Source organism: Podarcis gaigeae, assembly GCF_964106915.1.
Source record: "Podarcis gaigeae genome assembly, chromosome: 10".
Classification (NCBI taxonomy): domain Eukaryota; kingdom Metazoa; phylum Chordata; class Lepidosauria; order Squamata; family Lacertidae; genus Podarcis; species Podarcis gaigeae.
This window is the reverse complement of record NC_139686.1, coordinates 30,311,027-30,336,205: the sequence shown is the minus strand read 5'-3', so window position 1 is coordinate 30,336,205 and position 25,179 is coordinate 30,311,027. Positions and strand designations below refer to the sequence as shown.

At 41.9% G+C, this 25,179-nt stretch overlaps 1 protein-coding gene across 7 annotated transcripts in view; it reads right to left on the bottom strand.

Annotated features, from left to right (window-relative positions):
• Window positions 1-25,179, bottom strand: part of CACNA1I (calcium voltage-gated channel subunit alpha1 I) — a 376,846-nt gene that overhangs the window by 157,314 nt on the left and 194,353 nt on the right. The window lies entirely within an intron of this gene.

Sequence of the window (25,179 nt, the reverse complement as noted above, 5' to 3'; positions counted from 1 at the left end):
AAGCAAAGTCCTATATAAATGCAAATCTGAATGCAATATTCAACATGAAAAAATGCAAACATCAATTTTTAAGCGTCTGATAAATCCTTTTAAAACCAGGTATAATAAACATATTTTTTATGACATTCTGCATGCATAGGCTGGAAAGAACACCAGAACAGTAGGTTTATATGAGTACTATTCTTTCTTTCCCCTTTTTGTAGCATCAATTTATTTTCTTTCCATCTCGCCCATTAAGAAGATTCAATAAACAACCCTCCCCCCTGCCCCACAAATGACAAAATATAACTCACAGTTACAATTCTCCTCACATTTATTATGGTTCACTTAGCATCAAAAAACATCAACCAAAAGCAGTATCATTCAACACACTTGGTACAAACATATAAACCCTCTTCATGCATTGGCAGACAAGTGGGGTTGTGTGTTAACACCCCATGCCAACCACTTCCATGGGTTGAAGCCACGTCTGCAGCTAAGGAATCTGCCAAATGTATGTAGGTTTCAGCTCATGGGAACTGCCTATGTGAATTTGGCAGGTTGTCCTGCAGCTGACATGCCTTCAACTCGTGAGCAGCCTTGGAGAGGGTCAGGGCAAATGTGCATAGTTCTGCTCTCCTCCCTTGAGTGATCATTGCGATGAGTTTGACAGCGCCTGAAATGGGCCAAGTTCAGAGGTTCTGCTTCCAAACAATATTATTATTAATTGCCTTCCACATACATAGAAGTACAAAATATAATAAAACAGCTAAAAACCAGTTTAAAACAGCATGGAAAATAACAGCAAATTAATGTTAAAAACAACACAAAGTAGACACCCATGGCAGTGACACATTCATTCAATTGGGAAAGCTTGTTGGAAACAAATATGTCATCCGTTGTTTCTGGAAAGTGCAGATACCGGACACCTGTTGTATTTCAACAGAAATGCTATTCCACAGGAAAGGGACAGCCACACTAAAAGCCCTGCTCTGAGTTACTGCACTGGTCATGAGGCTTCCATAAAACAATTGGATTTCTGCCTCCTGTGTTGACTTCTAATTTGGTAAATTAATCCATCCATTATCAATACATCCCAACGTTTTGAGCCCTGTCCCCTTCTACTGGTGTTCCCATTTTTGTGCAATCTTTTTACTTCTTAAGAACTGCTGGATCAGAGCAAAGGCTCATCTAATCAAGCATCATGTTTTCCCCAGTAGCCAACCAGATATCTTTGGGAAGTCTACAAGCAGGGCATGAGCGCAACAGCTCTCTCTCCTGCTGTTGCTCCCCAGCAAACTGCGTCTGATCCTGGAGGTCATCCTGACTAGTGGCCACAGATAGCCTTAACCTGAATTTGAATAATTCTCTTTTAAAGCTGTCCAAGTTGGCAACAACCATTACCACAAATTGTGGCAGTGAGTTCCATAGTTTAACCATGTGCTGCTTAAAGAAACACTTGTTTTTTGTCTATCCTGAATCTCCCATCATTCAGCTTCACAGGATGCCCCTGGGTTTCTGTTTGATGATAATTAATAATAATAATAATAATAATAATGAAATGTTATCTGTATCTTTCTCCATACCATGCACAATTACTTGCCTTTCTCACCAAAACTCTTTCCCCATAGGGGAGTTGCTTCAGACCCTTAGGCATTTTGGTTGTCCCTTTCTGCATCCAAAATTCTGTAAATCATGTCTCAGCAGCAAATGAGGAAGATGTGCCTGCTTGAGGTGTATGTCCACACTGAAGCAACAGATTGAAGAAATTAGAAAGGATAGATTGGTTTGGAGCAATTGTCTATCCTACAGTGGAGGCCAATGAAAACTAGATTGCTTTCAAATGATTCTTCTCTTCCTCTCTTTCACAAGAAATTAGGGATACTAATTTCTTCCAATTGCCACACTGGAAGGAATAGAACACTGGTTCATCTAAACCGTTATTTTGCTCCCAACAGTGACCAAAGCTGGATGTAACTTCCATAATGGGCTTAATTATGCTACACTTTAACTAGGGGGAAAATATGTTTCTTTACCCCAGCTGGTAATCAGTAAACATCCTAAAGCATGAGGATTGATAGCCCTTGTAATTGTTTTCCTAGCTGCTGCATGTTGCCCTGGCAGATGCTTATCAGACTAAATGGCAAAACATTCATTTCTGGAGGCTCATACCAAGATAATGCCTAATAATCAATAGCCAGAGACTCGGAGTCATTTTATTGTAGTTTTCTGATAGTCCCCCCCACCCAAAATGACTTTGCAGATTTCACTAAATGCCACTTCTCTTTGTGTATTATGAAGCACTGGAAACATACAAAAGCATGTATTATTATTTACACTCCTTTTTATTCTATATAATCCTGCACTGATTTTCCCCCTTCCCAGACTGAACTATCCTAAATCCAGATTTACATTTCTGCTAAAAGTTTTCTAAATTGCTGTTGCACTGGCAAGCAGCCCTAAATTCAATGAAAGTGCTTTAATGCCCTTTGTTTTGTAGCTTATACATTTAAATTTCATTTAAATGAGAATAAAGCCCCTATTATTCCTCCTTGTGAAGAGCTACCGAAACCCATGAATATTACAATCAACATCTATACAGATAAAAGGAGACTGGGTTTTACTAGAATGCACAGTTTTGAGGAAGATTTAAGATACACTGGAGTCTGTTGCTCAGTGGGAATAGCAAATAGGCTGAGCAAGATATAAGAAGAAGCAAATAGAGGAATGCACCTTGATAGTTCATTCCTGAATGCATTTACTTACCTGCTTCCTTCCAAACAGATGTGCTTGCAGCCTTATGTCCTAATCCTAAAGTGGTAAAGGATGCACATGCTACTAAATCTAATGGGACTGAATTGCATGTAACTGCGCTGATTCAGTTTAAGACCATGAACACAGAAAAGCAAATACCCTTAGTGTATCTCTGGTTGGATGTGGTATTGCACTGATCATTGGTTTGGGGAAATTGGGAAGGCTGAATCCAGACCACTGCTGCCCTTTGTCTTCTTCCCAAACACATCAACAAAGCTTTTAAGTCTGGGAAAATACACATGCAGCAGCCCACTGTATGTATAAAAGGGTAAAGTTAAAAGGTAAAGGACCCCTGGACAGTTAAGTCCAGTCAAAGGCGACTATGGGATGCGGCGCTCATCTCGCTTCAGGCCAAGGGAGCTGGCATTTGTCCACAGACAGCTTTCCGGGTCATTTGGCCAGAATTACTAAACAGTGGCCGCCATTTACCTTCCCACCACAGCAGTACCTATTTATCTACTTGCACTGGTGTGCTTCCAAACTGCTAGGTTGGCAGATGCTGGGACAGAGCAACAGGAGCTCACCCCGTTGCGCAAATTCAAACCGCCGACCTTCTGATCAACAAGTCCAAGAGGCTCAGTGGTTTACACCACAGTGCCACCTGCTCCCGCACGTGTATGTATAGTACTGGATTGAGTCTCCCATCCCAGTGATGTCCACAAACATATCCCATTTCTTTTGCCCATTTAAGTGATTGCTTAATTCAACACTATGGAGAAAGGAAAGGGCAGACACGGATGTTACCATGGCAGGGCAAAACCTGCCCCCTGGACATTGTGGGCAGGAGAGGAAATCCCATGGAGGAGTGCAGTTAAGATGCATCTCTGAGAAGAAGACTCACCGAGAGAGACTCTCCACAAGTTCTTGAAATATACAACTCCCTGCCCTTTGCTCCATTTTTCCAATCTATATAAAGGGAATTGGGGACTTGCAGCATATGTTCCAGAAAGTTCTACATTTCTCATATAAGGTCTATACATAATTTACAGTGTACCCTCTTAAGTTCTAAAATAAGCAACCATAAAATGAGGGACTCCTTTCAACATAACTGTCCCGACATCTTGAATTCCTACTGGCATTGCAAAATAGGAACAGTTCCAGTTTCCATCCACCAAAAGCTTGGAACAAACATATGTACGTTCCCTCAGGGAAGAGAAGCTGGTAGCGGAACCTGATCTGCCTTGGCTTCGGTTTTTGTCCAGGAATGTTTCAGCAGCCAAACTCAATGGTCCTCTGCCCTGCATTTTGCTCAGGAGAGGCAGCAATACACTGTGTGCCAATTCTCCTTTCTGTGTTAAATTGTTTGAAGATCGCAAAAAAGCAGTCCAGACTATCATTTGGCAGTCTAATGATGCAGAATGGATACTTCAATGGTGAAATGCACATAGATGACCAGGATAACATCACTGTAACTTTATTTTAATTTATACCAAATATATAAACCTCAGGACTGATACATAACTACAAAATGAGTAACACAGGTTGGTCAGATCAGCAGGATCTTCTCAGCAGTTACTTTAAGCAGCAGACACCATCTAACTTTGACAGTCACATGGAAGTATGAAGCCTTTTCAACAGTGCAATCCTGTGCATGTCTACTCAAAAGTAAGCTCCATTGATTTCAATGAGACTTTCTTTTTTAAAAATAGTGAGTAAACGGGTTGGGAACTAATAGATTTTTCAGGTCACATGTGTGTGTGTGTAAAATTCCTTTTAAATGCTTCATCAGAGATGGAGAGAGCAGGAAGAGGCTATTCTCCTGCTTGTGGACTTCCAGGGCCACTTGGCTGGCCACTATGAGAAACAAGATGCTAGACTAGATAGGCCAGCAAAGCTCTTCTCATATACTAAGCCTCCATTTGCACAATACCTTGAAAGCATTATCATGCCACTTGAAACAGTCCTGGCTTCCATCAAAGAATCCTGGGAACTGTAGTTTGTTATGGGTCCTGGGAGTTGTTAGGAGACCCCTATTCCCCTCACAGAGATACAGCTCTAAGTATTTTAACAATCAAACCCTCTTCTCACATAACTTTGGGCATCACTTTCTGTTCCACCCTGTGGTCGACACACATAGCTCTGTTTCCATTCTGCTGCCATTGGGTTTCTGCCAAAAACTATGCTATTCATCTTGCTGTCTGCTGTGGTGAAATTACATAAATTACGTAATGAATTACATTTGTTACATAAGTTACATTGCCGTTACATTATTCCACCCTATTCATTTCAGAGGAAGCACAATGCGAATTTGGGCACAGAGACATAATCGATTATGTATCGTTTGCAGACAGTGAAAACCAATTGTATTTGCTGGATCGATCTTCATTCTGGACAATTTCCACTCCTGTTTTTGTCAGAATCCTCTGCTGTCCCTATGGGGCAGTGGGTGACTTTCACACACATCCTTCAGCCTGTGGCACCACAGGCAAAATTTAGCATAAATTGAGTGAAAAGGCGTATCAGTCATGGAGGGGCTTAAATATTTATATGACCAATTCCAGCATGTCCAATAGGAATGACAAGAGATAAAAGAAGTGAGAAAAATAGAACTTTGTTAATCTCTCTCCATGTCCTATCCACCTACACACACACACACACACACACACACACACACAGAGAGAGAGAGAGAGAGAGAATCAAGAGCGTTCAGAAAGGGTTAATTATAACTATCTGCTTCCTTCAATGTGTCTCACCACTGTCAGCCACAGGGACTATCTCTAGTCACCACGGCAACAAACTTGAACCAGGTTTATAATCCTGCTTTTTGTTGTATCTCATTCTCCGCCCCTTTCTATTTCTCTTCCCCCTTGCCACCCCCCAAACCCTCTCCTGTATCTAAGCGTGTAATTAATTTCAACTTCTGACAAAGACTGTATTCAAAATCCACATCATTCAGTCAGAAGTTTCATTACTAATTAACTTTCCTCAGTTCAAGTTTTCTAATTAGCAATGAACTTTCCTTTTCTCGCTCCCACCATCCTGGCCGTCCACGTTCCTGCTGTTAATCTTTTTCTCTGTCCTGCTAAATCCCTCCCTCCCTTCTTTTCTTCCTCCTCCTCTCATTATTAGTTTGTATTTTGGAACCCAGAGGCATACAGAAGTCGGTAACCTTTTGCGACAGAGCTGGTCTCTATAGCTGGGCAGTATTTAAAATAAATAAATAATCAAAGCCAAGAACACAGGAATTGTCACACTGGATTAGACTGTCTGTTGGACCAATATCCTCTTTCTGGTGGTGCCATGCACCAGATGGTTCACAGGAACTTGCAAGAAACCCTGTTGTGAACGATTATGTAATCACGCACCCTAAGGGGAAGTTTCTTCCTAAAATACCATCCGTTTGCAGGTAGTTCATGTCCTTAAGGAAACAAAGGTTTATGTCTTATTTTATAATAACTTGTGACTGGAAGGTGGACTACTCCAATTAAACCATAATTTACACACTCCACCTAAAACCCTTTTGCAGTTCTTCTTTCTGAATCAAACGCCTCCCCTCCTACTTTTCTCTTAGTCCTCTATTTCCTGCTGCATTGGTTCTGCTCCAGTAGCTCAGCACCTTATTCCCACATAATACAAATGAATAAATAAAATGATGGTCCGGAAAGGAAGACCATTAATTTTAATTTCTCGGCGAAAAGTCACTGCAGTTGGTTCCATCTGAAAGAACATGTATGAACCAGATTCATAATTCCCTTTCCATTTTGGTGACAATTACTGCCAATCGCCTCTTGCTTCTCCCCTCAGCTAGTGATTGGCTAGGATCCAGCTGTGACTCTTAATAAGGCCATCATTTCTATTCTGAAATATATGCGTAGAGCTTGGGACTGTCAACTGCTAAAAGCTATAACATCTGAGACACTTAAAGAGTCCCAGGAACATTACAGGTCATAAATGGGGAGTGAACATAAAACAGTGATAATGCATACGTGCATCAGCATCAAATTCTGTAACATATCCCTGAGCTAACCCCACCTCAATCTATTTTTAAAAAACCTTTTCATCGTTTCCTAGTAGTTTGGTTCATGGGTGTGAATGTTGTGATCCAGTACACTGAATCCTATACTTAGACCTGGAAAAGCTGGGTTCATATCCTCACTTAGACTCACGCCAACTTCAAACAATCTTTTTTTGTGTTAAAAAAATTACTTAAATAATGCAGACGGAATTCAGATAGAAAAGAAATCCTGATAACACTTAACTGATGAAAACAGAGCAGAAGCAGTATATCAATTGAAGAGATTTATACTTTTTTACTTCAGACTTTGTATATAACAGAAAGACACTCAACCAAACAGACAGAGGAAAAGCTCCTCCACAACAACACATGCACCCCTTGGGTAGCTAACACTCGGAACAGAACTAACCCTTAAATTACACACTGAATGTAGCCAGAAACTTCCAGCATTTTGCACTCCATTGGATCTCCCTGGCTAAAAAATCATTTGAACTTTCTATGCATGTATTTTTGTAGGTGCTTTTCTCTTTAAAATACATGCCAGTGCTAATTTGGCCCCCATATGTGTATTTTAATGAGACAAACATCTACAAAAACACACACAAACAGCACAAACCATACGAGGCCCACAGCACAATTAATTCATATCTGAGGTTTATTCACAAGTACTAAACTTAAGAATTGTAGGAACAGCCATCACACAAAGCACTGGATCTCAATCCAACTTCTGCTACCTGTAATATAAAGTGACTAATGACCTTCCTGATTGGATTATTGGACCAGAGAGGAGCAATAGATGGGCAGCAACTAGCCCAGCAAGGCCTTTCTTCTAGGAAAGCTTTCATCACGGGTATAGCACAAAGCATTTACGTACACACACAGCAAATTTATATAGGTCTTAATTCACAAAACCCCACATAGTGTCTTAAGGACCACCTGATTCCTTATGCTCCACTTCAGTCATGGAGATCCTCTGATGGGGCACTGCTGGGATTTGCTCAGCCTTTACTAAGACCAGGTTTTTCATGTGATGGGCCCTGCCCTGTGGAACTCCCTGCCAGTAGAGGCTCAGCAAGAATAATCCCTGCTACTTTCAGACATCTCCTGAAAACTAACAAAGGCCTCTGAAATGTGGATTTATTTTTCCCAACCAGTTTTCAAAATAAAATACAGCAAAGCATCCTTGGTAGCTTATTGGCCCTCTATTGTCTCTTCTCATATAAGAACCTAGACAAGGAACAGGATGCCTTGAGTTTACTGCAGGACAGTTAATATTTCATTTAGAGCAGAAGTAATGGCTTGTGGTGCGGATGTTAAATCATCAGACAATGCTAGGCAGTGAAGGGCTCTGCCACGTCTCCTGTGGCTGCCTTCTCACCATTTTACTGACTTTCTACTCATCCTGTTGTCCTCTCTCTTTCTCTCCCTCTCTCTCTTATCCTGGCCAGTTTTCTATACAATACAGGTGACAGCATGACAAATCCTCCACCACCAGCACAGTCTGAATCTGTCAGTCTGGGTGAATAGGAATGTCTAATTTATTTTCCCTTCTCTTGCGGACAAAGGCTTTCTTTGCCTATGTACTTGGGACAGTGGTTGTGAGGGGGGTGGGGAGTAGGCTTTCAGTAGACATCAGGTCTCCTCACTCCTCTGCAACTGGGTGGGGAGTGGAGACCAAGACAAAACATTTTTCAACCTCTGTGGTTTAAGCAAACACATTGGCAAAGTCACTTACCTCATTTATACCTCTGGGCTGACTCTGACGTGGGCCCCATCTGCACTCTACATTTAAAGTAGTGCCATACCCCTTTAAACAGTCAGGGGCTGAGAGCAGCAGAGAGCCGTCTTCACTGTTTGACCTGCCCTAAGCTCGCCAGCTGCTCCAGGTCAGAAGTAAGATGCAGCAGCTAGTCCAGTAGGCTTTTGTAAATGGAATGGGTAAAGAGAAAGAGACACTATTCTATCCTTTGCCTGGGTTGCACTGGTGAATGCCCTTTACCAATGTACATGTGTGCCCTTGTTTAGCCTTCTGAACCTGTCAAGGTCTTTCAATTCCATAAACCACGATATCCTTTCAGATCACCTGGCTGGATTGGAAATACAGTGGTACCTCGGGTTAAGAACTTAATTTGTGCTGGAGGTCCGTTCTTAACCTGAAGCACCACTTTAGCTAATGGGGCCTCCCGCTGCCACCGTAGCACGATTTCTGTTCTCATCCTGAAGCAAAGTTCTTAACCCGAAGTACTATTTCTGGGTTAGCGGAGTCTGTAACCTGAAGCGTATGTAACCTGAGTCTGTAACCTGAAGCGTATGTAACCTGAAGCATATGTAACCCAAGGTACCACTGTAGATGGAGTTGTTCTGCACTGTTTCTGTAGGTTTCAGAAGAACATAGGACGCTGCCTTATATTTGGTCAGAGTGTTGGTTATCTAGTCCAGTGTTTCCCAACCTTGTGCCTCCAGATGTTTTTGGCCTACAACTCCCATCATCCCTGACCACTGGTCTTGCTAGCTAGGGATGATGGGAGTTGTAGGCCAAAAACATCTGGAGGCACAAGGTTGGGAAACACTGATCTAGTCCACTGCTGGCCACTCAAGCTGGCAGCATCTTCTCCAGGGTCTCAGGCATTGGTCTTTCATGCCACCTGCTACCTGATTCCTTTAACTGTAGATGCCAGCAGGGACTGAATGTGGGATTTTCTGCATGCAAAACATGTGCTCTGAAAATGGGAAATGCCCTTTTCCTACTGCCAAATGGCCCTAAAGTATTGTTGGGGGAACTCCTGTTCTACGCTTTGGGAATTTGTCCTGTGGTTCTGTCTTCTTCCATATGCTTTTAAAACATTTACATTAAACCACTGCTGGAGGTTATTAGGGAATTTGGAGCTTAGTGTCATCAGTATGCTGATGACTCCTCGTAATAGTTCTCATTTTTCTCAAATACCAATGAGGCAGTGGAATCCCTAAGCTGTTGTCCAGAATTAGTAATGTGCTGGATGAGGGCCAATAAAAGAAAACTTGGCACAGATCAGGCTGAGGTAATGACAGTTAGTGGGGCTTTAGATGACGGAACTGGTGAATGGTGTACTCCAGATGAGAGTTTTATACCTTCTGTCAGAGCACAGGAACTTAGGAAGCTGTCTCAATAGTCAAACTAGCTCAGCATTACCCATGCCCGCCATACCCTCTCAAGATCTCTCTTGGATTGCATTATAAGCAACATCTCCATCTTGTACACAAAGTGTTTCCTTTTCATGCAGCACTCTCATAAGATGTAATTATGGCCACCAACGTGGATGGCTTTAAAACAGAATTAGACAAAGTTATTGAAGGATAAGACTATCAATGGCTATCAATGCCACAATGGCTACGTTTTCCCTCCACTGTTGAGGGCAGCATCCCTCTGAAAAACAGTTGCTGGGGTATCACAAGTGGAGAGAGCACTGTTGCAATCAGGCCCTACTTTTAGGCTTTCCATAGGCAACTGATTGGCTAGGATGAGAAATGGATGCTGGATTAGATAGGCCTTTGGAAAGATCCAGCAGGGTTCTTCTTGTACAGGAAGTCCTGTTCCCTTTTGCATCTGGCCACCTTAGCTGGTGTCGGTCTTCAGGATTAACAATGCATGTTTACTTGGAAGTCAAGTCCCAGGTATGTTCAATGGAGTAAGCATGAATAATAATCTGCTGATCTATCCTATGGAGCAAAATGTCTTGGCTGGCCATGAATTGGACATTGCCTAGCCCTGGCCCAGTACCAAAGCAGTTTTTTTGATAAAATTCCAAGCCGGGATTTATACAATAGTCTGCTTTCCTTCTATCAACACCTGTGGCTGGAAAATAATCCAGTTGGCAGACTCATACAATGAGGCTGAGCCCAATTCAAATTCTGAACTTCGGTTGTTATGCATCGTTCCTTTGTGAGATCAGCACAGCAGCAAAAGCAATTTTACTTGAGGGCATCAACCAGAGAAGAATAACCCCTGAAATAGGTATTTCTGTACTCATTCTGTTTGGTGAGGGGAAGAACCAAGAGCTAAGGAGTGTCTTAGCTTTGCTGATATATCATTATCATCTTTGACTGCCTGCCTGCTTTACAGCCTAACAGGTAACTTCATTTTCTATTAAAAGATTACTATTTGTCCTAATATCTATACCTATTTGTTCAGCAGATGACTTTTGAGCATCCTAAAATCCCTCAGACTATTCAGCTGGCAAAGTTAGTCTCTTCCATTAGCCACACTTCTTGAATTTTTCATGTGTAAAGGATATTTCTTTTGGCCTGGATAAATTCATGTGCATGCTCACATAATCGCTGAAGGGGATTCCCCGTACTTCGCTTGTTTTGTTTCTGACAGCCTCCTTTAACAGTGATGCAACTCTGTGTTGACTACAGCAAAGTTTGACAGAAATGGGCCTCTAATTAGATCTTCAGCTGCCTCCTTGCTGACTCTGTGGATTTTGAAGTTCCCAGTTTTCCTCCTCCAGGCCATTCCCTGCCTCCTCATCCCTCCAAAGTTTAGCACTGGTATGAAGAGTGATCTTTCTCTTCCCATTTTCTGGGCTTCTTCCACAGTTTGCTCTTTCTCTCCCTAGTCACCCTTTCTAAAGTTGAAGGTGGAATTCTCAATCCATTTTATCCCTTCACTTTATTTTTAGTGTTCTTTCTTCGTCCCTCTTCAATTCATTCACATCCACAGCCAAGTCGCTTAGGAACAGATGAAGTTGCCTTATGCAGGAGGGTTACCAACTTCTGTTTTTGTTGGCATTTATTTATTGCATAAGGAACGCGGGTGGCGCTGTGGATTAAACCACAGAGCCTAGGACTTGCCGATCAGAAGGTCGGCGGTTCGAATCCCTGCGGCGGGGTGAGCGCCCTTTGCTCAGTCCCTGCTCCTGCCAACCTAGCAGTTCGAAAGCACCTCAAAGTGCAAGTAGATAAATAGGTACTGCTCTGGCGAGAAGGTAAATGGTGTTTCCGTGCACTGCTCTGGTTAGCCAGAAGCAGCTTAGTCATGCTGGCCACATGACCCGGAAGCTGTACACCGGCTCCCTTGGCTAATAAAGCAAGATGAGCATCGCAACCCCAGAGTCGGCCACGATTGGACCTAATGGTCAGGGGTCCCTTTACCTTTACCTATTTATTGCATCTTTCCATATTTCTTCCAAGGTGCTCAGTGGCTCCCCCCACTTTTTATCCAAATAACAACTCTTCCAGGTAGGTTAGACTTAGTGATTGTTACTGATCCAAGCTCACTGTCAGGGAGGGTTTCAAGAGCAGGTCAGCAATAGCTCACAAACTATCAGTAAAGTTAACTTTTTAGTCAAAGAAACAAAACAGCACAGGCCTAGTGAGCACAGCAACTCATTCCAGTAGATCTTCCAATGAGTCAGTTGCAAGGACTGAATGTCCTCGCCCTCCCACAGCTGCCTAAGTCTCCTTTTCCTCTGGGTCCTTCCCAAGCAATCTGAAACTCTGACGGCTTGTCTGTCTATGCTGCATCCTCTTCATACCCCTACGGGTTCTGGGAGACCAGAGGAGAGGGGAGCTGGTTGCAGCAGGAGAGGGAGACCCTCTGGCTTCTTCAGCAACCTGCCCCATCTTTGCCTTTTCGCCCTCCTCCTTTCCAGCCTTTGCTTCTGCCTCTGATTCTGGCTGCTCTATGCCACAGACTCATTCTGTTCACTAAACCCTATTACCTCTTCAGCTTCCAACATCTCCTCCTCCTCCCTCTGACCACTCATCATCGTCCCACCACCAATCCACTGGCACTGAGCCTTCTTCCCTTGGGGTTTCCATGGAGGTTTCCCAGATGGTGCCTCCCACCACTTCTCTGCATCCAACCTATCTATTACAGTCACACAGTGAACTTCATGGCTGAGTGGGGATTTGAAGCTGGGTATTCTTTATCCTAGTCTAGCACTCTTAAGCAATGCAGTGCAATGGGCCACTCCACTGCTTTTAATAGCAGCATAACCACCAGACACCAACAGGTAATAACGCTCAGCTCCAGAGGCAGTAGAACAGGCTAGCCCATTTTTTAATAGTAGTCTGGCAACTTCTGCCTTGTATTGCTGAAAATCATCTAAAATTTTTTTTGTCCTGCTGGTTTTAGCTTGGGAACTGTTATAAACAAATGAATGGGAAAAGCATACTGGAGGAGAAGGAAAGCTTTCACACACTGAAAACTTGGAGGATTCCAAGGGCCGGTTACACAGTTTACAATTTGTAAATTCAAATGCTTGTTTTCCCTGTATACTAAACAGGTTGCATTTCTGCTATTTCTTATTTTTTTACTGGATATGGTGGTTCAGAAACATTTTCTCCCTGAGAATGTGCTTGGGCAAACTTGTTCTTGTGGTGCAGTGGAAATTCACACCCACATCTGCAAACTTCACCTTGATGTTGCTGCTACAAAAGGAAATAACCCAGCTTCTTGAATCAGATGGTAAGGAATTCTATTTGCAGGATTAGTTACTAGCTTAATGTGATTATAGCTTTACTGTATGCAGATTTTCAGCCTGTTGACTGTTGTTAGCCATCAGCCAGCACTCCATGCATCAGCATCGGTGACCACATGCTTGAGGCAGCAGATAATTTCATCTTCCTGGGTTCTAGCATAACCAGCAACCTCCTCACTAATGCTGAGCTGGACAACTGCGGTAATAGCTCATCACTCCAAGAGGGTATGGGAGAATGCAATGTTAACGCCCAATACCAAGGTGAAGGTCTACCAGGTCTACATGTTGAGCACGCTACATTGTGGAGCTGTATTGTGGGCAACTTACAACTGTCAGGTGCAAAGCCTCGACACCTTCTACAAAGTTTCAAACAAATGTGCTCCCCCAAGCCCACATTCCCAACATGTTTGAACTCCTTCCTCAGTGACCTCTATGCTGGCTTGGTCATATCCACAGAAGGAAAGAGGGCAGGATTTCCAAGGATGTGCTCTATGGGGAGATGGCTTCAGGAACCAAGCCCATTGGCAGACCAACTCCATGCTACAAAGATGCCTGCAAATGTGTCATGAAGGCGGCCAACATCAACTCTGCCATGTGGGAATTCCTTGCAGACGATCACAGTGTCTGAAGACAGGCAGTCAGGGCATGTTTCCATAGCAGTGAGCAGGAGCTGCAACCTCCAATACTTTGACTTTACCCGTCAAAGTGCACTCCTCTATTTTCTCCCAAGACAGATGGATGTCAGCAACAACTATTGCTATATCTGTGCACCATCAAAAGATAATCATGAATTTTATTTAAAATACTTACATCCTGCAATATCTTTATAGGATATTTTAGGTGATGATAAAAGCAATTAAAAGTAGACATGAAAGTTGGAAGCTTAAATTCTACACAGGATTTAATATATTTTATATTCCCCATAATAATCCCGCAATGCCCATCTCCACAGGCAAGAACATAACTACTTTTACTTAAAAGTAAGTTCCATTGTGCTCCAGAACACTTGCTTAGATTGCAGCCTTCAATCAATAAAGGTTCTCCTAATTTGTGGTGTGTGAGGCGGCTCCTATTTTTTCCTGGCATTATTGAAATGGCTCTTTAATAAGTCATTTCCTGTTCCCTCCTGGGCCACAGCCATTACTGAAATTGGCCCATTAATCAATCATTTCCTGATCTCTCCTGGCAAACCAGCCCTGTAATTAATTGTTTTCTCTTTGCAGCCAAAGCGATCACACCAGTTGCTTTTTATTTCTTTTTTATTTTATTTTTTATTAGTGCAATTGCAATGTAGCAGGAAAAAAATGAAATAAAAATGTGATTTTTAAAAGAGTCATAATTCCAGCTTTTGGAGAAGAGACTACACAGCAGGATATATAATGCAGTGCAATCAGGAAATGGAAGGTAAGCAATGTAGAAAGGTAGGTTTTCACCAGTCATGTCATCAACTGCCTCATAAACCAATCTTCCCTCCAGACAAGGTGGCACTGTAACAAGTTAGAAAGGCTTCCAGAAACAAAGTCCTTAATGAGAGATGAAAACACAGAAACACTGAAATAGAGCTGTTCAGCAGTGACATAATTTGCCTTTGCTATGACAGCCTTCCCCAATTAGGTGTCCTCTAGATCAGGCATCCCCAACCTTTGGCCCTCCAGATGTTTTGGCCTACAATTCCCATGATCCCTAGCTAACAGGACCAGTGGTCAGGGATGATGGGAACTGTAAACCAAAACATCTGGAGGACCGAAGGTTGGGGATGCCTGCTCTAGATGTTTAGAACTCCAATTCCCATCAGCAACACCCAGCAGGTTCAGTTGTCAAGGAAGTTGGGAATTGTAGAACGGAAACAGGTATGAGGCACCAGGTTGGAGAAGGTAACAGGGTGAGCCCATGCTGTAAGTTCTACAAAAAGGTTGTGAAATGCATTTGAGGCCTAAACTTTTGACTGTCTTACCATTTACAAAAGCTTCCCTGCTTAGTTGTCTTCAGGCAATTCTCACTTACCACAAGCGACCAGGCAAGTGGCTGTTGCAAGCCTGCACTAGTATCAGGCATCCTGAAACTACAGCCTGATTAGAAGTTTCTAGGAGAAGTTTTAAAGGCAGGCAAAGATGGGCCAAAGTTATATATTAGCAGGCATAATATATTAAAGGCATGAGACAAAGACTATGAAATTATAATTGAAAATTCTCAAATGAGTCTAGCTAGATAAGCGGATGACTTTCTTTTCTTCACTGCTATTGAGAATCTCCCAATTTCTCTGAAAACTCTCTTTTGATTCTTAGCAAGTTAGGAAAAGGACAATCCACAATTCCTGAAGCACATCTGCTTGTAGTGGTTTAGTAAAAGGATTTAGTGAAGAGAATAGCTTTAAAATTGGAAACAGTTATTTTGGACTGAGGAAACCAAGGCTTCCTACTATTCAGATGTGTTTGTTGACCATTGTTTGTTTATGCCATTACTTAACAAGTCACAAGTTAATGACAACTTGTCCCAAAGATGATCACTTAAATCATAGCTAGTTTCTCCAAAGCTTGGTTTATTTCCCAGCTATTCTCGCCTCAGGCCTTTGTTGTCAGATGTGTCTGGGGTGCATGGTCAAACACAGTACGGTTAGAAAAGGGTGTTGGGTTAAAGCAACCCAAGTTTCTCAGCCAACAAGAAACCCTTGCTTCATATTGTGGTTTGCTGGTAAACAAACCATAGTTAACCTGATAAATAGGCTTCACATACAACACTATTGGTTGTAGCCAATGCTAATCATACTCAAAGTAGTCCCACTGACATTAAAGGCCATCAGTAATGTAGGTCCATTAATTTTAATGAGTCTGCTCTGAGTAATACTTAGTTGAACCACATGCTACAATTTAAATAAAACATAGTTTAATAAACCATGGTTTAGCATTATGTGCAAACCAAGTCAGAAGAAGCAACTGCCACTGGACTGCCACTAAAGCAAAGGCACTGCTTGTGAGAACTAGCTCTTCCATGTGGGGGCCATTCATGTGACTGAGGCAATTTGTGTATTCATAGTAGCTCAGAACAAAGGCCACCACAACTGCACAAAACATTATGGCTAAGCAGACAGCCCTAGTGCAGAGGAGCCAATTCTCACAATTAGTGCATCTTCTGCAACAGTTCTGCAAGGGCAGCACCACATGTTATCATGGTCTCTCTATGTAGGGGACACCTTCACTTTGAACTGGGGCTATGGATTCAAATTGTCTGTATAACAGGCACAACAACAAGACATAATCATGTATAGTTAATGGAGCTGTCAAATATCTTGGCAGCAGCCGGGGTCCAGCTGACCCAGATAAAAGCTTGACCTAGTGACCATAAGAAGAGGAATCAAGATGCTGCTCAGAATTGTTTGGCTTGCTGCAGATTTGAAAACAATCTAGCTCAGCCAGGGCCAAGGAGACAAAAAGACTGACAACTAAAAAACTACAAACCCCATTCTTCCCCCACAATCAGGCTACAACTCAGATCAGCTGGATATGTGAAAATATTACATCTTGTTCACCTGTAACACATTTATGAAAATCCTAATTCACCTTGGGAATGTGCTACCGTTGCTCTTACTTTCAAGAAAACGAACTGTTACATAAGGAGATTTACAGCATATAATGGGCACTCATTTGGGTAACTGAAGTCTCCTATTATTCATACGAGCAAGTACTTTAGGCTTGCTTATTCATTTCATTTTTATTTATTTATTTTCACATTCTGCACTCACCATCCTGGTCCTGATTTCAGAGTCTGTGTAATTTGCCAACTTGATTTATAAGCTTCTTATCTGAAATTTGCATTCATAGTGCACATTTTTTCTTCATAGTCATTTGCAGGGAAAAGGGGCCTCGAAACTACCACCCAAATCATGTTCCTCTTTCCTTATTCTGCTTCTCCTCCTCACAACCCCCCTCTAGCCCCTGTTGCCTCCTCGGCCTTTGCCCCATTTCAAATGACCAACTAGGGATTCCCATGTCTACGGGGCATGTGAAAAGTCTGATTAATGATGCAATCCTTTGCAAGTCTATGTAAGTCCTCTTTAATTGTATATGAAATATTTATAGACAGCTTTGAAGTCTAAAGCCCTCTCAAAGGTGGCACACAGAAGAAAAGCAATAGAAAATAACTACAATTAATGAATAAAAGCCAGGAACAATTTAAAAGCCACAAATATTAAAAGCCAAAATACAGCTAAATCCATCAGCCACAAAATAAAAGAAATCATCAAGAGAAAGCCAGGGAAATAAAATGGTTCTTGATCCCAGATGGAAGCACATTCAAAATTTGTGGGGTTGCTAAGTTCAATGGGTCTTCCTCCCAGGTAAGCAGAATAGGGTTGCAGGCTATGGAGAGCTCGCTAGGATATGAATTCGTATTCTCTCTCCATGAGCAGATAATGCTTTGAGATGCTCTATTCAGATTTCAACCAAGAAGGTGGGCAAAGAAAAGGTATATGGGAAGAGAGAGACTGTCATGCATTAGACAGGCACACTTATGAGATGTTCAATATGTTGTGTGACTGCAGGCCACTGACCAGTTAAAAATTGGCAACATGGTCCACAGGCCAGCAAAGAACTTTGGTTCCAGTTTAAGTGTAATCCCAATTCCCCTTATTCCCCAATTCTGTCAGCAGAGGCAGAATAGGTACATAAATATTATTTAGCTTGACTTTCAAATGCATACACTTTAGCCTTTATAATTTACCATCATTAATTAGGGCTACAATTCAATATACCTCTCTACTAAGTTTCTAAAAGCATATATTTCATCTCACTGCTATGCATTTTATCCCACATCTACCGCTTACTGATCTACAACATTTTTCCAGGAAACTAGCAATCCTGGGTGTTGGGTGGGGAGAGTGAGGAGGAAAGTTCCTAAACATGTAGGTAGAAAAGCCCTAATAATAATGCTAAGCAGAAATGCTTCCAGAATAATTCAGTACAGTTGTCAACTTTCTTTTAATATAAAGTAGAATGAAGGTGTTGGGTAAAATTTTAATGTAAGGATCAATTGAAGTTTGCATTTCCTGGATTTGGTAGCATTTAAATTGCAAATTCCTTCACGTCAACTCGGAGCTGGATCTAGGCAGTGAGCATAAGAATTCCTTACCTGTACTGGATTTCAACTTATTTTTTGTATGTGCTATTGTTATTTTAGACCCTTTTAATGTATGTAACTGTTGTTATATATATATATATATATATATATATATATATATATATATTCAATTGTGTAAGCTTTTTTTATATGTGGGGTGTATGTATGTGTTATATATTGTAAATCACTTTGGGATGCCCCAGTTCACCTCACGTGGTATGTTATTCCTCTTCTGATTGCTTTTCCCGACTTTGATTGGCTTGCCAAACTGCAAAGAAATGACCTTCCCATCAACATCCTAGTATAGCTGTGCCAATGTATTATGCAAATGTAGGACTGACTTTGAAAAATTACCAGAAGCTTCAGGTGGTTCAAAATATGAACTAATGGGAGTTATTATTGTTATGCAATAATATAACTCCCATTAGTAACCAGACTAATTATTAATCTGACTAATTGCCTTGACTATGAAACGTTTTCTCAAGGAAGACACTAGGTGTCTGCTTTGCTACCTTTCAGGAACCAGGTGAAGATTGTTCTGTTTATTCCAACTGTTTCTTAATAGGTTGTGATTCAGGAATATTTTTAATGGAGTTTGTTTGTGCTTAAGGCCGCTGCTGTTTCTACTTTGCTTTGCTTTTACTGCTGGTTAGGGATATGGTTTAATTTTATTCACTGCTGTAACATTTTTTTACTGCTCTGATATATATTTATTTTCTTGAGAGCCACTTCAAAAGCCGCTCGTGGCAGAAAGGTGGCATAAAAATATTTAATATAAATAAACAGTATGGAAAGGAGAGTAATTTTATGCTTGTTAGTCACAATGAATTAGTATGATGAATTAGTATGATTAAGAGTCAGGATATAAATATTTTAAATGGTTCAAATGTTAGAATATTCCTTATGAATAGGAACTCATCTTTCAGGAATTCCTGAGGTTCCCATTTTAGAAGGTGAATATGCTTTGTGAATAGGGAATCCCTTTTCAAGAAGCCCAACAGATCCTTTTTAAATCCCTACTTCTCTTCAGCATCTTTCAGTGCATTCACTCAGTCTCTAATTCATTTTATCCAGATGGTTCAATATATAGAACTGGCAATATTTCAAAACAAAATGCTATTTTTGTTTTAGAGGATATATCTGTAAGGCTGGCCCCAGAATAATTTAACTAGAACAGTTGCTAGTAAGTAGTAGCCACTTTCCTTAACAACAATTAGGTAAAGGTAAAGGTACCCCTGCCCGTACGGGCCAGTCTTGACAGACTCTGGGGTTGTGCGCCCATCTCACTTAAGAGGCCAGGGGCCAGCGCTGTCCGGAGACACTTCCGGGTCACGTGGCCAGCGTGACATCGCTGCTCTGGCCAGAGCCAGAGCCAGAGCCGCACACGGAAACGCCGTTTACCTTCCCGCTGGTAAGTGGTCCCTATTTATCTACTTGCACCCAGGGGTGCTTTCGAACTGCTAGGTTGGCAGGCGCTGGGACCGAGCAGCGGGAGCGCACCCCGCCGCAGGAATTCGAACCGCCGACCTTTCGATCGGCAAGCCCTAGGCGCTGAGGCTTTTACCCACAGCGCCACCTGCGTCCCTTTAACAACAATTACCAAAGATAATTTGGCAGTTTGGAAAACAGCCTGCCTTCACTTGAGGCACTTCATGAACTTGGGGCCCATTCAAGGCTCCTTTTTTCACTCCCCCAAATCACTGTTGGGCTTTTTAAAAAATGGCTGTAACTTTTTTCTTTTGACAGAAGAGCATGAAATTTGCAGGCATGCTACCCCCCTACAGAGTGTATAAATCCTGTCAAATTACGGACAAATAGGTCCAGGGGGGAGGGTTGTGCTGAGCACCTTTAAAGGTTGATTTTATTTTTTAAAACTTTTAAAATTTTGGGCAAAATTGGATGAAATTTGCAGTTAAGTTTACTCCTTCCGAGGACATGAATTCTGCTAAATTTCAGAAGGATAACTGCAGAAGAGTTTGTTCCAAAGTGAGGCCAGTGCAACTGTAGAGAGGGTGAATAAGGAATCACTGAGGCTATCCTTGTGTTCTGTGGGCAACTGGTCTGAAAACTACAGAATGAGAGAGGTGCAAGACAGCTGCCAAATTGCAAACTATAGATTCAGGAGATTTTGTGTTACGTGCCTTTAAAGTTGGTTTTGGGTGGGAAGACCTAAAATGCACTTGTTTTTCAGATGAAATTATTTCCTCTGATTACAAACTTGACCTGTTAGTGACAATGCAACTTTCCCTCTGACATTTCTCTGCTTGATGTTAACCCTCCCCTCCCCATTCCCTGACAATATGGTGTTGTTGTTGTAAGTTAGGAGGCATAACTTTCACTTTCAGTAGGTAAGTATCTGCAGCATTTCCTCCTCGCCCCCCATGTCTGGATCACTGAGATACTACAAAATGCTTCAAAAGAAAAAAAGAAAAAATCCTCTGAGGCACCACAGTTCACCTCAAAATTCATCCAAACCCAATACTACTAAAAAAATACCCTCATTACTAGAGAACCAGATCACTGTTTTTCAAAAGGAGTTGGTGGAGGGAATCAAGGAAACTATAAACACTATAGCCCAACCACTGTCCAAGATAAATAACTGAGAGACCTAAAGTACTATTTATATGTATTGTGATGTGTCAGGCTTTCCTCAGGTTTATTAATTTCAATGGACCTACTCCAGGCAGGACTTAGTTGAATGAAACCTATAATTATATAATAATAATTACATTTTTCAGTCACTTTATGCAATAAAAAGTCTCAAAGCAACTTGACAAGGTAAAAAGCAACACATAAAAGCAATTTAAGACCCAATAAAATGTAAAACCATGAATACTACAAAAGAGATAAAATACTTGCACTGCAATGCATTAATAAGGACAAGTCCTACCTATAGAGAATGTTTTGCCTTTAAAAAAATCGTGATCCTTAGGAGTTCTGAACTATGACATTCTTTTGGATCAGGCATCTCAAAATGGAGACTGGTGTTGACAAGAAAGGGTGAAGCAAAACCAGGTTATGTGCCTTGCAGAATGCTTTCCCACAAAGTGGCTAAGGGTGGCCAGCTAATATATCTATATAATCACGGTGCAGGCAAAGATGCAGCTAATAAAACCACATCCCATAAATTGTTAGACAGAAAGTACACGCACACACAAAAAAACCCTGTTGCCAAGTCTTTTCCGGAAAGAGCAGCCCATCCTCTGAGCCACCTCAGAGTCTGAACACTGTAGGCCACCATGGAATGTAACAAATCACCAGTCAGAGGCCCAAAGTTCCTTCTACCTCAGGAACTGATAAAAGTGTTGCCAAGGTGACCGCTGCCGGCTTGGCTGACAGCTGCAAGTCAGGCCAGTTTGCTGGGCGGTCGGTGCCAGGGGTACATTCAAAACCCAACACTGTGCAAGGCTGATAAGCTATTTCTCCTCCTCTTCTCCCTCCCTTTCCCACCTGTGTGATATCAGGTATTTCAAAATAGGTAACCAGGGAGGGGGGTCGAAAACGTTTGCTAATTTGCATGTGGGATTATGGTGCCTTTTCGTTTTGTTTTTTAAATGATCAAAACCAAGTTCTGTTTCCTTTGTCCGATTGGTCCTGTTGACCTTTCAGACATACTTCCCAGCTTCAATTGCTGTGCAGTAATTATCACGTGGGCTGTGCTGTCATTTACAAAGCTCCCGTCTTCATAGGATTTAAGACCATTTTCAGTGAGGTCCCCTCTTTGCCAAGGTACTTCCTCCACTGGCAGTCACACGTATCTTGAATATGTCTTCTTCTTCTTCTTTTTTTTGTTGCTTCCTGACTGCCGCCTTTCAGAGGTTTCTTTGAATGTGCGTAAAAAGAAATGATGCACTGTGTATCTGTCAGAATAGACTGAAATTTGCTGCATACGCACTTGGCTTTCAAAGAAAGAGACACATGTACCCCACCACACAGCATCAGCAATTATGCGATATATTGTACAACCAGATGGGATTAGTGACAAATGTGACTTTGCATATATTCAGGAATGTTAGTTTCTTTTAGAAGAGCGTAAGAATTGTGATTTGGGGTCAAGAGTAACAAATGACTAAGTGAATGTTTTCTTAGTGCACATTTCTTATGTGGTAAGAAGTCTCTTCTGAGTACTGAGCCTGTCTTCAAGACACGAAAGCTATACTGTATGGCTTAAGATTCAATTTTCACAATTTAATATTCAAGGTGGAAGAAAAAATCCACAGGTCATAGAAGTTCCAATAATCATGAGTTGCAACCCTACAAGGTTTGTTTGTTTGTTTTTAAAAAAGTTATAGCATGCCAATAAAACAAACTTATTTTAACATAAAGTGCTTTAAAAGAGTGCTGTCGTGCCATGGTAGTGGCAAATGCTTTTGATATCAAGGGACCACAGAAGGCAGAAAACTTTGACATCCAAATTACCATTGCCCTAGAGAATATGTGTTGCTCTCATAGCACTCTGAGACAGCTGGTTTCCCAAAGGTGATTTAATTTAAAATGCACCAAGATGGAGGTAAAAAACCTTTGCCTGTGCAGATGTTGTTGGACTACCACTCCCATCATTCTTGATCACTGGCTATGCTGGCTGGACCTGATGGGAGTTGGAGTTCAACAAAAACTGGAGGGCCACAGGTTAGCCACCCCAGCTTTAAGGATTCACTGGTTACACTGCCTAAATTAATTTCTGTGAACACAGGAGCTATACCTATCAAACTTTGCTCTATTTGTAGCACCTCAGCTGATTTGCGTATCCACTCTTCCACCAAACTCTTCACAGTAGCTGGTCAGAGTCAGATCCATAACGTTTTGGTGTAGCTTAGGTTGAAAGGCTTGTTTCTGATGTCATGGTCAAATACTGAGCTGTTCATGCACTTCAATTCCCTCTTTTATTTTCTTGAACATTATAACTGTAGCTTGCTGTGACATCCCAGCTGACCAAACTTTGGTCACATAAGCTATACTTTCCCTCCAAATCAAAACTTTAGGACACATGTGAACTACCTAAGTTTCTATTTCTGGTTTGGAGGCAAACTATGGTTTGCAGTAACCATAGTTTGCCTGATTTGGTCATCACAGCAAACAACTGTTACTGCAAACAAGGAATTAGGGAGGAAGTGCATGAAGGGAGGACGAGGAAGCATGTAAGTCCAATACAGTCATACCTTGGGTTGAAGTCGTTTCAGGTTGAGTGTTTTCAGGTTATGCTCCGCAGTGACCTGGAAGTAACGGAACGCATTACTTCCGGGTTTCGCTGCTCATGCATGCGCAGACGCTCAAAATGACGTCATGCGCATGTGCAGAAGCGGCGAATCGCGACCCGCGCAGGTGCAGATGCACAGGCGCGGGGGGCATTCGCTTCAGGATGCGAATGGGGCTCCAGAATGGATCCCGTTCACATCCAGAGGTACCACTGTACATGATTCTCTGATGACTGATCTGGGCTGCCATGTCATGTCCAAGGCAACCCAGGAAATGCCACTCTTGATTGCAGATATGAATTTAGCTTTCACATATCTAACTCAATGCTGCAACTAGGCACTACACCACACTGGTTCTCTTTAGCTGAATGCGTTGTAGATATCTAATTGCCAAATCTCTGCTCCATGAATAGACCACACATACGAAAACATGCATACCTTTGCAAACCCATCTTCCAAACGTCTGTGGTAGCATACCTTTTTGACTTCATTCTGTTTTCAAAATACTCTAGAGAATGTACTCCAGAAGGAAGTGATGGAATTCCCATTATATAAGCCTGCGTCCCTGAAGTTGGCCTGCTGTTACTTTGCCTGCCTCATAATAGCAGCAATGCCTACCAATAGTTACAGAATTTACGCCACTGCGTCGTTCTTTCTTTCTTTTTCTCTTTAAACCCTGGCAATTGTTAGTGCTAATGCTGGATAACCCTCTCCCTGCAAGTGCTTCTTTATTAACTGGCAGAGATTGCAAAAGGATCTATGAGCAGCAAGCAAGTCAGGATAATTCCTTAGTCACCTCCAGCGCTGGCCAGCCATAAAAGTGAAGTGTAAGTACCCAGAAAAAGGTACCGTAATTATCATCAGCCTTTTCAGCAGTGGCCAAAGGACAAATTGGTCTCCAAATCCATCCTTTTCCGCACTTTGCCCCAGCTTCCCATAACAGGCAAGGTTTCTTGCCTGAGCATAAAAAGTATTGGATGAAATATCAGGGGACAGCAATGGAGACAGATACACAGTCTAGAGAGCTGTCAGCTAGCACTGCCACAATACATTTCTAATCCTTGGCTCCCACACACCCCTGCCCCCTAAGGACTCACTTCCTCAGCTGGGCCCTTCTTCAGAAGCCCTGCATTTTCACTTTATATGGGAGCCTCGCAAGAGCAGCTTCTATTCCTAGAATTCCTCTTTCATCATAAAGGAGTTCCAGAAGTCAGACTGACTTGTTTTCTTTCAAATTGGCCCTTTAAATACGATCCTGTTTATGTTAGAAAACATGCTAAGTCTGACTGAAATGGAACACAATATGTTTTCTTTTGCTCTTCAGACAGGGAGAATTCAGAGACTGCTCCTTCTACAATGAATCTGGTTTATTTGCAGCATGGAGGCACAGCCTGAGTACTCTCTGATATATGAAGCATCCCTTGATTGTGCAAATGCATCCTGATGGTGTCTTTTGTGTTCCTGTCACTCCTGATTTATTGGGCCTTTTCCACACAGAAAAAGAATTTGCATTTCAATTTCCATTACTCCCTCTCCCCTGCAGTGTTCCACATCTGGAAAATATGCATGCTTTGCTTTCTCCCACAGACATTTCTCCAGTCTGGAGAATTCTTTAGCAGCTGGCAGGGTTTATGGGGTTTATGCCTACTACCCATAGCTGCCT